Genomic DNA, 10,928 nt, shown 5'->3' on the forward strand with positions numbered 1-10,928 from the left:
GCCCGACGCGGTCGACCGGAACGATTACAGAGAGATCGTCAGTCGACCGGGTCGGTCGACCGCGAGAAAACAGATAGCAGGTTAAAGTAGAAAAATTTGTTTTGAGAGATTTTTCAATTTAGACCTTTTGGAAATTTGTTTTATAAAATACTAAAAGTTTTATAAGATATATATAAGTGTTTTTAATTATAAAATCATACAAATAATTTATTTTAACATAAAGAATACAATTTGTCATTCAAAGCTCAAAAACCAATTATTCAAAATAAAAACAAAAACAAAACAAAAACAAAAAATAATGTAAAAATCATTTTGGTACCCAAATCATTTTGGTACCACTAGAACATGGGACATGACCCCTAGCATTTAAGTCCAAGGCCCTAGGGTTATGAACCCGTTTGGGCTTGTTTTGTGCACTAATACGATCAAAGCAAAAGTTGTAAACGTGACCCATACGATTGCAATTTGTGCAATGTAGAGGTTTAAATGGTTTACGTTGACCGAAATAGAATGCACGTGGTTCATTTGCAAAAATAGATTTTCCTTTGTAATTATTTTGCAAACGAGAATTTCTTTTCAAATCGAAACAAAACATGGCCAAATGACCAACACGACCACAATAATCACATTTGTACACATAAGCATGTTTATGATTTACACTATGTGTGTGTACATGAGTATGTGATGATGAAGCTTGTTGGGATGCACAATCATGTGTAGGCTTGTCAGTTTTTGGTGCATTATGACAAAATTGAGCTAAATGGCCTTTAAGACCGCAAATAGAACATTTGTGAATTTTTTTCATACATATATGCATAGTGAATAGGTTTCTTAGAGGAATTAACATTGACTTTGCACATAAGTCCATAAGCTTTTTATTATTAGCAATACAAGTGTTTAGTGTTGAATCTAAGGTAGATATACATTTTCTCATTTGATTTAACTCATCATTGTGCATACAAGCATTGCTACTAGAGGTAGGATAAACAAGATTTTTCATCATAGATTTCAACTTATCTACTTCTAACATAGCATCACGTTTTTCATGAAGTAAACTAGCATTTTCAATTCTCAAATTTTCATTGCGTTCTTTAAGAATTATATTTTCATTTACAATAAAATTAAACTTAGTGGCTAGTGTTTCATGAGTGGATTTCATATTAACATACTTACTCTTTACATCAATATAGCAATTGTGTAATTTTTCAAACTCAAGAGCAAGCTCATCAAAAGTAATGATATCATCGTTGTCAAGATTGCATACCTCACTAGGGTTATCACCTAGTGGTATTGTACATGGAGATGAGGCTTCTTTAGAACTCAAAGCGGGATTTTCCAACGCTTGTTGAATAGCCTCCAAGTCCCCTTCAAGTGCTTCAATAAATTTCCATAAGGCGTAAGCACTATCAAAATTAGCAAATTTGTTAAAAAATGAAGAGTGAAAAGCATTAATCAAATATTCTAACAAAAGCTTGTTCATATTAAACAATCTTTTATCATTTTCACACCATTTGGATTTTTCCAAAATGGGAACAACATTGGTATCCTCAATAATTTCCCATAAATCGAATTGTTTAGATTGAATGAAAAGTTTGAATCTAACACGCCATTGAGCATAGGAAAAAAATATCCAAACGAGGAGCAATATTAATAGCATATCCTAAACTAGATGAATCATACATATCCATAAAGATATATCTGTTAGACCCTAGAGGAGGGTGATTAAGGTCTTATGCTAATCTAATCCCGATTAAATTCTAATTAAAATTATGTTGATCAATTAGTTCTTCCAAGAGAACGTATCTGTTAGACCCTAGAGGAGGGTGATTAAGGTCTTATGCTAATCTAATCCCGATTAAATTCTAATTAAAATTATGTTGATCAATTAGTTCTTCCAAGAGATAGATATGAATAAGAACGATAAGAATAAGCACAAAAGAATTATACGCTAAGCAAACACAAACACAAGATATGTTTACGAGGTTCGGTCCCTACGACCTACGTCCCCGCTCCTCACCTCGAGGAGATCTCCACTATCATAATCCGGTTTGGAAGCCGGAACTTCTACACACTCGGTTTACAAGCTTACCGAAAACTCTCACATAATAAACACTATGCAATCACACTTTATACACTAAGTGTAGGAACCTAGCCCGTGTCCTCCTCCTCAAGTGCTCGAATGCAACCTCTCCCTAGGTTCGTCAACCGACATCACTTCTATTGGATTCGACCCCGTCTTTCGCCTCACACTTCTCTCGGTGTACAAGTGTATATATTACAAGTGATACTCATAAATAAAGATTAAATACAATGGTTTGTTCTCAATAACAAATGAGAACGCAAATGAAGCTCACACTCACCAAATCACACCCCACAACCCACACTATATAGTATGAAGATATTAAGCTCAATATGTGTGTGTGATAATAGTGAATGAAAAATAATACAACTTAATAAATATAGCTAGATAAAAAAGTGAAATAGTAAGCTATATAAGGAAGAGTTTAGAAAACTTCTCAATAAACAAGAAGAGTAGTGGAAGTGAAATAGTAAGCTATATAAGGAAGAGTTTAGAAAACTTCTCAATAAACAAGAAGAGTAGTGGATGACGATCCCAATAGGATTTGAAAGCCACTTCTTGTTGTAGAAAACTTCTCTTGAAGTAGATTAACGAAAATTAGCTTAACAGCTCTTTAAACGCCTCTTAAACCTTTGTTAATACTTCTTGTAAAAACAAAACTCTTGGTTTTCTTAGTTGCTGAAATAGAAGAGCAATGTGGTATTTATACCCACTCAAGAACTCAGCAAAAACCAACTTAAAATAACCAAAAACCCCCAGAGAATCAAATTAGAAACTAGCCGTTGGAATCAAATCATGAGTTCGGCGGTCGACCGTGGCGGGCGACCACGAAGCACAAAAACACTGAGGTTTGAAAAATTGATGCTGGTGGTCGATCGTGACGGTCGACCGCGAAGGTCTCTTGGATGGTTTCACGGTCGATCGTCATGATCGACCGCGAGCACATAAAAGCCATACTTTGAAAATTTGTACATGGCGGTTGACCGTGGCGGCCGACCGCAAACTGACACAGTCTGAAAACCTGTTTTTGGCCGATTTTGAAAATACTTTAAAAATAGCAAATCAATTCCAAAAATAATAAAACTTTGGGAAAAGTTTCTAAATGATAAAATGAACATGTTAGAAAAGGAATTTTTAGAAAAATAATTTTCGTTTGCTAAAAACACACTGTTTTTGAAAAGTGTTTGTAAAACCTGATTTTTACGAATATAAAAATTTTGATATGACTTATAAACATGTATATATATATCATGCATATATTATATGTATATAATAAAGTATGAATGAGCTTTAAACATGAAATAAAAGATATTATAACAACGTTTGATGAAAGATCATTTATATGATAGAAAACGTCAAAAATCGTGTTAAGTGTACATATATTGAGCTTAAATATAAACATACGATATATGTAAGTAAACTACTCTTATACCTATGTAACTCCACACATATGAACTTGAATCTTTAACGCTTGATTGTCGTGTGTTGAAATACCTGTAAAGATAAACATAAAAACAAAACTAGAGAATATATTAGCGATAAATTGTTTGACAAATCATCATCAAAACTATAGGGTCAACAATCTCCCCCTTTTTGATGATGGCAAACAATTTATTTATTGATATAAAATATATACTGATAANGGATACAAGCACAGATAACAAAAAATACAGCTAAAGCTCCCCCTGTCAATTTGCATAGATGATATATAAAGATCATATTCATACATAGGAGCTAAGCAACCATATCCATCCAAATACAACCATAAGCAATACATAGACCAAATAAATCATAAGTCATCACTTAAACACCAAATACTACATAGTTTTCCACAAACATAATTTGTTTCACAATGCTACAAACCATACACAAATTGTTTTCACAAAGTCACATAGTTTTCCACACAAACATAGAGTCAGAAACTAAAAATAAAAATATAAGTAGCGAGTTTTGTTTCACCAATACATGACAATGAGCATGAAATCCAACAATAAAAGTTAATCACCACCATCATCAGGTCCGGAAGCAGATCCTGAACCAGAGCCTGACGCAGATCCATCAGCAGAGCCCTCCTCAGAATCAGAACTGGAAGATGGATCCGGAATCCCGAGAGACTGACGCTGATAAGATAGAAGAGTCCTAACATCCCTCTGAATAGTTGAGACCTGAGTCTCGAGACGATCCAAACAGGCACAGATATCAGAAGTGGAGGAGGTGGAAGCTCTAGACCGAGAAGATGATGGCTTAGCAGGATCAGATAAGGAGTCGAAAATTTGCATCCGGGAAAGTGAGACCCTATCAAAATATTCTTTACTAGGCTCCACTTTGGGTTCATTAGACAGAGCAACACCGAAGTGTTGGAGAATGAGAGTGATGATACAACCAAAGGGAAGGAATTTGAAATGCTTACATGCGATACAACCAAAGGGAAGGAATTTGAAATGCTTACATGCCATACTCTTGAGAAAATGATTAGCCCAATTTACTTTTATCTGGGCAAAGATGGCATACACTGCATTAACTTTATCAGGGGCAAAGTGATCAAAACTCCCAGTTTTGGGAATAAGGTTTTGAGCAACAATACGAGCTATGATTTTAGCAATGGGATTGAGTGATTTGTTGTTCATTGGGTAGGTGCAACCGGGCTTAAACATGATATCGTTCACAGCTTGATCAGTGTGTTCGATAGACATAAGCTCGACATCGCTTGACGGGATCTTAAGGATTCCCGCAAGTTCGTCGGCATTAAAAGAAATCCGGATGTTTTTAACAGATGTAGAGATAGTTTGGACACCATCAGCGGTGGAATTGACAGACAAATTTGCATAAAACAAATATACCAGAAATAGATAATAAGGAACTTTGCGCTCCACATCTAACAGTTTAGCCAACCCAACATCATGTAGAATCGTATGAATGTCATAGATGGCTAATTGATCATACTTGATATATCTAGTAGGTAGGATTTTTAGTTTGCATAGCTCCCTATATTTCTTAATTAGGGGTTTAAACAGAAGATAATCCTCATAATGGGAGGCAGTGATAGATGAGGAACTGGATTCAGGCTTGGATCTCTTCTTAGGAGGCATAATTACACAACTAGGGTTTTATGGATGCAAGTGAAACAGAAATTGAATTAAAAACCCTAGATTAGCCAATGAAACCCTAAGAGAGAATGAAAACAAGGAGGATGATGAAAGAGATTACCCAAAAGAGGTGGAGAACAGCCGCAGTCGACCGAGGAAACGTTGTGGGCGACCGAAGAGAGATTTCTAATTTGGGAAGAAAATTTCGAATGAAAGTGGAAGATGAAGAGGGTCGGATCTTAGAGAGGAAGAAAGAGCAGCCCAGATTAGATCAGATCAAGATCGACGGTGATGGACAAAGCGGATTTTAAAAATTTTAACCAAATAAACCGAAACCCGATAACGAAGAGAGCAGAAAACCAAAAAAATTCTCTTGCGGTCGAACGTGGCGGTCGACCGTAACAATTTCCAGAAACTTCGACGGTCGACCGTGGAGGTCGACCGTGAGAAAGATAAATGCATAGTCATTTTTAAAACCTGGATTTTAGGAAAAATTTCATTTTGGTCCTTAATAAAATTGTTTTATAAGATATATAAATACATATAAAGTTTTTAGCTATTAAAAACATAAAAAAATATTTTTTTTTAACTTAATAAAAATACAATTCATCATTAAAACTCAAAACCCAATTATTCAAAAAACAAAATGAACAAAACAAAAAAAAATTGATATAAAAATCATTTTGGTACCCAAATCATTTTGGTACCTCTAAAATTTAGGACGTGACCCCTATCATTTAAATCCAAGGCCCTAGGGTTATGAAGTCACTTGAGCGTATTTTGTGCACCGATACGATCAAAACAAAAATTATAAACATGACTCATACGATTGCAATTTGTGCAATGTAGAGGTTTGAATGGTTTACGTTGATCGAAATGAAATGTACGTGGTTCATTTGCAAGAATAGATTTTTCTTTGTAATTATTTTGCAAACGAGAATTTCTTTTTAAATCGAAACAAAACATGGCCAAATGACCAAAACGACCACAATAATCATATTTATACACATGAGCATGTTTATGATTTACACTATGTGTGTGTACATGTGTATGTGATGAAGAAGCTTGATGGGATGCACAATCATGAATAAGCTTGTTAATTTTTGGTGCATTATGACAAAATTGAGCTAAATGGCCTTTAAGACCGCAAATAGAACATTTGTGAATTTTGTCATACATATGTGCATAGTGAATAGGTTTCTTAGAAGAATTAACATTGAACTTTGCACATAAGTCCATAAGCTTTTTATTATTAGTAATACAAGTGTTTAGGGTTGAATCTAAGGTGGATATACGTTTTCTCATTTGATTCAACTCATCATTGTGCATACAAACATTGCTACTAGAAGTAGGATAAACAAGATTTTTTATCATAGATTTCAACTTATCTACTTCTAACATAGCATCACGTTTTTCATGAAGCAAACTAGCATTTTCAATTTTCAAATTTTCATTGCATTCTTTAAGAATTATATTTTCCTAGTGGTATTGTACATGGAGATGAGGCTTCCTTAGAGCTTAAAGCGCGATCTTCCAACGCTTTTTGAATAGCCTCCGATTCTCCTTCATGTGCTTCAATAAATTTCCATAAGACGTAAGCACTATCAAAATGAGCAAATTTGATAGAATATGATGAGTGAAAGGCATTAAGCAAATATTCTAACAAGAGCTTGTTCATGTTAAACAATCATTTATTATTATCACTCCATTTGGATTTTTCTAAAATAGGAACAACATAGGCATCCTCAATAATCTCCCATAAATCGAATTGTTTAGATTGAACAAAAAGTTTGAATCTAACATGCCATTGAGCATAGGGGAAAATATCCAAACGATGAGTAACATTAATAGCATAAACCTAGACTAGATACATCATACATATTCATAATGATTATATGCAAGAAGCAAAAAGCAATCAACACTAGATTAGCACGAAACCGATAACTTGGATCTTTAACTCAAGGCGATTAGTCCTTAAATCAAAGAGCACCAAGCTCTGATACCAATTGTTAGATCCTTGAGGGGGGGTGATTAGGGTCTTATGCTAATCTAATCCCGATTAAATTCAAATTAAAATTATGTTGATCAATTAGTTCTTGCAAGAGAGAGATATGAATAAGAACGATAAGAATGAGCACAAAAGAAATATACGCTAAGCAAACACAAACACAAGATATGTTTACGAGGTTCGGTCCCCACGACCTACGTCCCCGCTCCTCACCTCGAGGAGATCTCCACTATCACAATCCGGTTTGAAAGCCGAAAATTCTACACACTTGGTTTACAAGCTTACCGAAAACTCTCACATAATAAACACTATACAATCACACTTTACACACTAAGTGTAGGAACCTAGCCCGTGTCCTCCTCCTCAAGTGCTCGGATGCAACCTCTCCCTAGGTTCGTCAACCGACGTCACTTCTATTGGATTCGACCCCGTCTCTCGCCTCACACTTCTCTCGGTGTACAAGTGTATTACAAGTGATACTCACAAATAAAGATTAAACACAATGGTTTGTTCTGAATAACAAATGAGAACGCAAATGAAGCCCACACTCACTAAATCACACCCCACAACCCACACTATATAGTATGAAGATATTAAGCTCAATATGTGTGTGTGATAACAGTGAATGAAAAATAATACAACTCAATAAATATAGCTAGATAAATGAAAGTGAAATAGTAAGCTATATAAGGAAGAGTTTAGAAAACTTCTCAATAAATAAGAAGAGTAGTGGATGATGATCCCAATAGGATTTGAAAGCCACTTCTTGTTGTAGAAAACTTCTCTTGAAATAGATTAACGAAAATTAGCTTAACAGCTCTTTAAACGCCTCTTAAACATTTGTTAAAACTTCTTGTAAAAACAAAACTCTTGGTTTTCTTAGTTGCTGAAATAGAAGAGCAATGGGGTATTTATACCCACTCAAGAACTCAGCAAAAACCAACTTAAATGACCAAAAATCCCCCAAAGAATCAGAAACTAGCCGTGGAATCAAATCATGAGTTCGGCGCGTCGACCGTGACGGGTCGACCGCCGAAGCAAAAAAACAATGAGCTGTTGAAAAATGATGCTGGCGGGTCGACTGCGGGTCGACCGCGAAAGTCTCTGGATGGTTTCACGGTCGATCGTCACGGTCGACCGTAAGCAAATAAAAGCCAGACTTTGAAAATTTGTTCATGGCGGTCGACCATGGCAGTCGACCGCAAACTGACACAGTCTGAAAACCTGTTTTTGGCCGATTTTAAAAATACTTTAAAAATAGCAAATCAATTCCAAAAATAATAAAACTTTGGGAAAAAATTCTAAATGGTAAAATGAACATGTTAGAAAATGAATTTTTGGAAAAATAATTTTCGTTTGCTAAAAACACACTGTTTTTAAAAAGTGTTTGTAAAACCTGTATTTTACGAATATGAAAATTTTGATATGACTTATATATATATATAGTATATATATATCATGCATATATTATATGTATATAATAAAGTATGAATGAGCTGTAAACATGAAATAAAATATATTGTAACAACGTTTGATGAAAGATCATTTATATGATAGAAAACGTCAAAAATCGTGTTAAGTGTACATATATTGAGCTTAAATATAAACATACAATATATGTAAGTAAACTACTCTTATACCTAGATAACTCCACACATATGAACTTGAATTTTTAACGCTTGATTGTCGTGTGTTGAAATACCTGTAAAGAGAAACATAAAAACAAAACTAGAGAATATATTAGTGATAAATTGTTTGACAAATCATCATCAAAACTATAGGGTCAACAGTGTCAAATTTTAATATGATTGTCACACATTAGCAATAAATAGTACTTAACGATTAACATTCTACATTAATTTGACATAGAACAAGGATTTAGATACAAAAAATCCCACCCTTCCTTCCAAATCATCTTCCCCGAAAGCAACCGCTGCTTTCTCATCTTCCCCAAAACCGCTGCTTGAGAAAACCATTCATTAAGAGTTCTCTTGCTTCTTGCACTAACAATAAACACCAAATTATTCTGATCTCTACACAAGCTATTTAGGATTCAATGGACTTAGAGCTAGGACTCTTTTCTATGGAAGTCTGTGGCATAAGAGTTCCATCATAATCCAAAAGAATCGCTTTTATCTTCGTCCTCCTATAAGCCGAAACAATATGCTCCATTGAAAGCTTTATAAAGATCCTATTAAGAGCAACAACTCGAAAGCTCAATCCAAACCCAATTCCCCAACTCCTCCTCTTACTGTGATCTCTACAAGTCCTCTCCAAATCATGAGTACTAACGTATCGATAATACTTTTCATGTCTCAGTTGCTTCTTAGGCTAAGCCATGTCGAACTCATAGTCCATTGCATCAGCCACAGCCTCAATATTTCATAGATTGACCTTAATTGCTCCACTAAGAGAAGGTGAGCAGCCAATAAATTCTGAAACAACGAGCATACTCTTCTTTGGCTTTGATAAAACTAAACCTAAGATATTATCCAGTCCTCATTCCATTGCCGACGAAGGATATTTGGGATACGAAGCTGAAGGAGGAATAAAAAGCAGCGGTTTTGGGGAAGATGAGAAAGCAGCGGCTGCTTTTGGGGAAGATGATTTGGAACGAAGGGTGGGATTTTTTGCATCTAAGTCCTTGTTCTGTTTCAAAGTAATGCCGAATGTTAATCATTAATTACTATTTATTACTAATGTGTGACAATTGGGTTAAAATTTGACATGTAGCAGCAGCGCAGGAATTTTCCTACGCTGCCAGCTCACCTTCTGTTTTCTCATATATATATATATATATATATATATATATATAGTATATATATATATATATATATATGTAGAGAGCAATTCTTGCTGCCAACTTAAGTGAGTTTGTAAAAAGCTATCCACCAAAACTTTTTTAGCCACATACACCACTCATTTAGCTAGGGATACTTGCATGAATATGAAAAGGTTTTTAATATTAAATAATGGAGTGGATAGGAAGTTTTGGGTGGATATAAACTTAACATTGATAGGAGTCTTACTCTATCTATATATATATATATATATATATATATATATATACTATATATATATATATATATAGTATATATATGCCAGAAAAAATTGCCAAATTAAGAATCAAATGGAGTAAAACCTTCACCTGAGGATTGCAAGCATCTTTTTCTCCTTCTTCAAATCCTCTCTCTCTAGCCATCCTCTTCTGTAGAACTCCTGCCCTCAAAACTTATATTTTCAGAAAAAAGAACAAGAACCCTAATATGAAGATTTTTTTTCTCCTACTGCAAATCCTCTCTCTCTAGCCATCCTCTTCTGTATCAAAACTTACATTTTCAGAAAAAAGAACAAGAACTCTAATTTTATGATATATATAGGCTACGGACCAATTTGTAAAATAAACTCATTTATTATTTTCTTTATTCTTATAGCCCTAAGGGTTACATATGCAAATACCCCTTTAATATTCAGTCCAATTCACAACTAACTCATGAATCTCATTCTAATAAAGTTATACTTTATGGAATTTCTATCACATCGAATAGAAATAACTATATTTTTTAAAAATGCTCTAATTAAATATATTATTTAATAAAACATTCAGGGCCTTTTATGATCTTATAACAGAGGAGTAGATTATGGTAAGATATTGCTAATATTTACAATCAATTAAGTAGTGAAGCTATAACACTCTACATTCATTTGTCTTTCTATCATTATTGAGTATGCTTTTTTAAAAATCACCTGATTT

At 34.3% G+C, this 10,928-nt stretch overlaps 1 pseudogene; it reads right to left on the bottom strand.

The window, feature by feature from the left end:
- LOC109847673 overlaps nucleotides 9,030-10,928 on the bottom strand; it is a 7,059-nt pseudogene continuing 5,160 nt past the window's right edge.

This window comes from Asparagus officinalis, chromosome 7 (assembly GCF_001876935.1).
Source record: "Asparagus officinalis chromosome 7, Aspof.V1, whole genome shotgun sequence".
Taxonomy (NCBI): Eukaryota; Viridiplantae; Streptophyta; class Magnoliopsida; order Asparagales; family Asparagaceae; genus Asparagus; species Asparagus officinalis.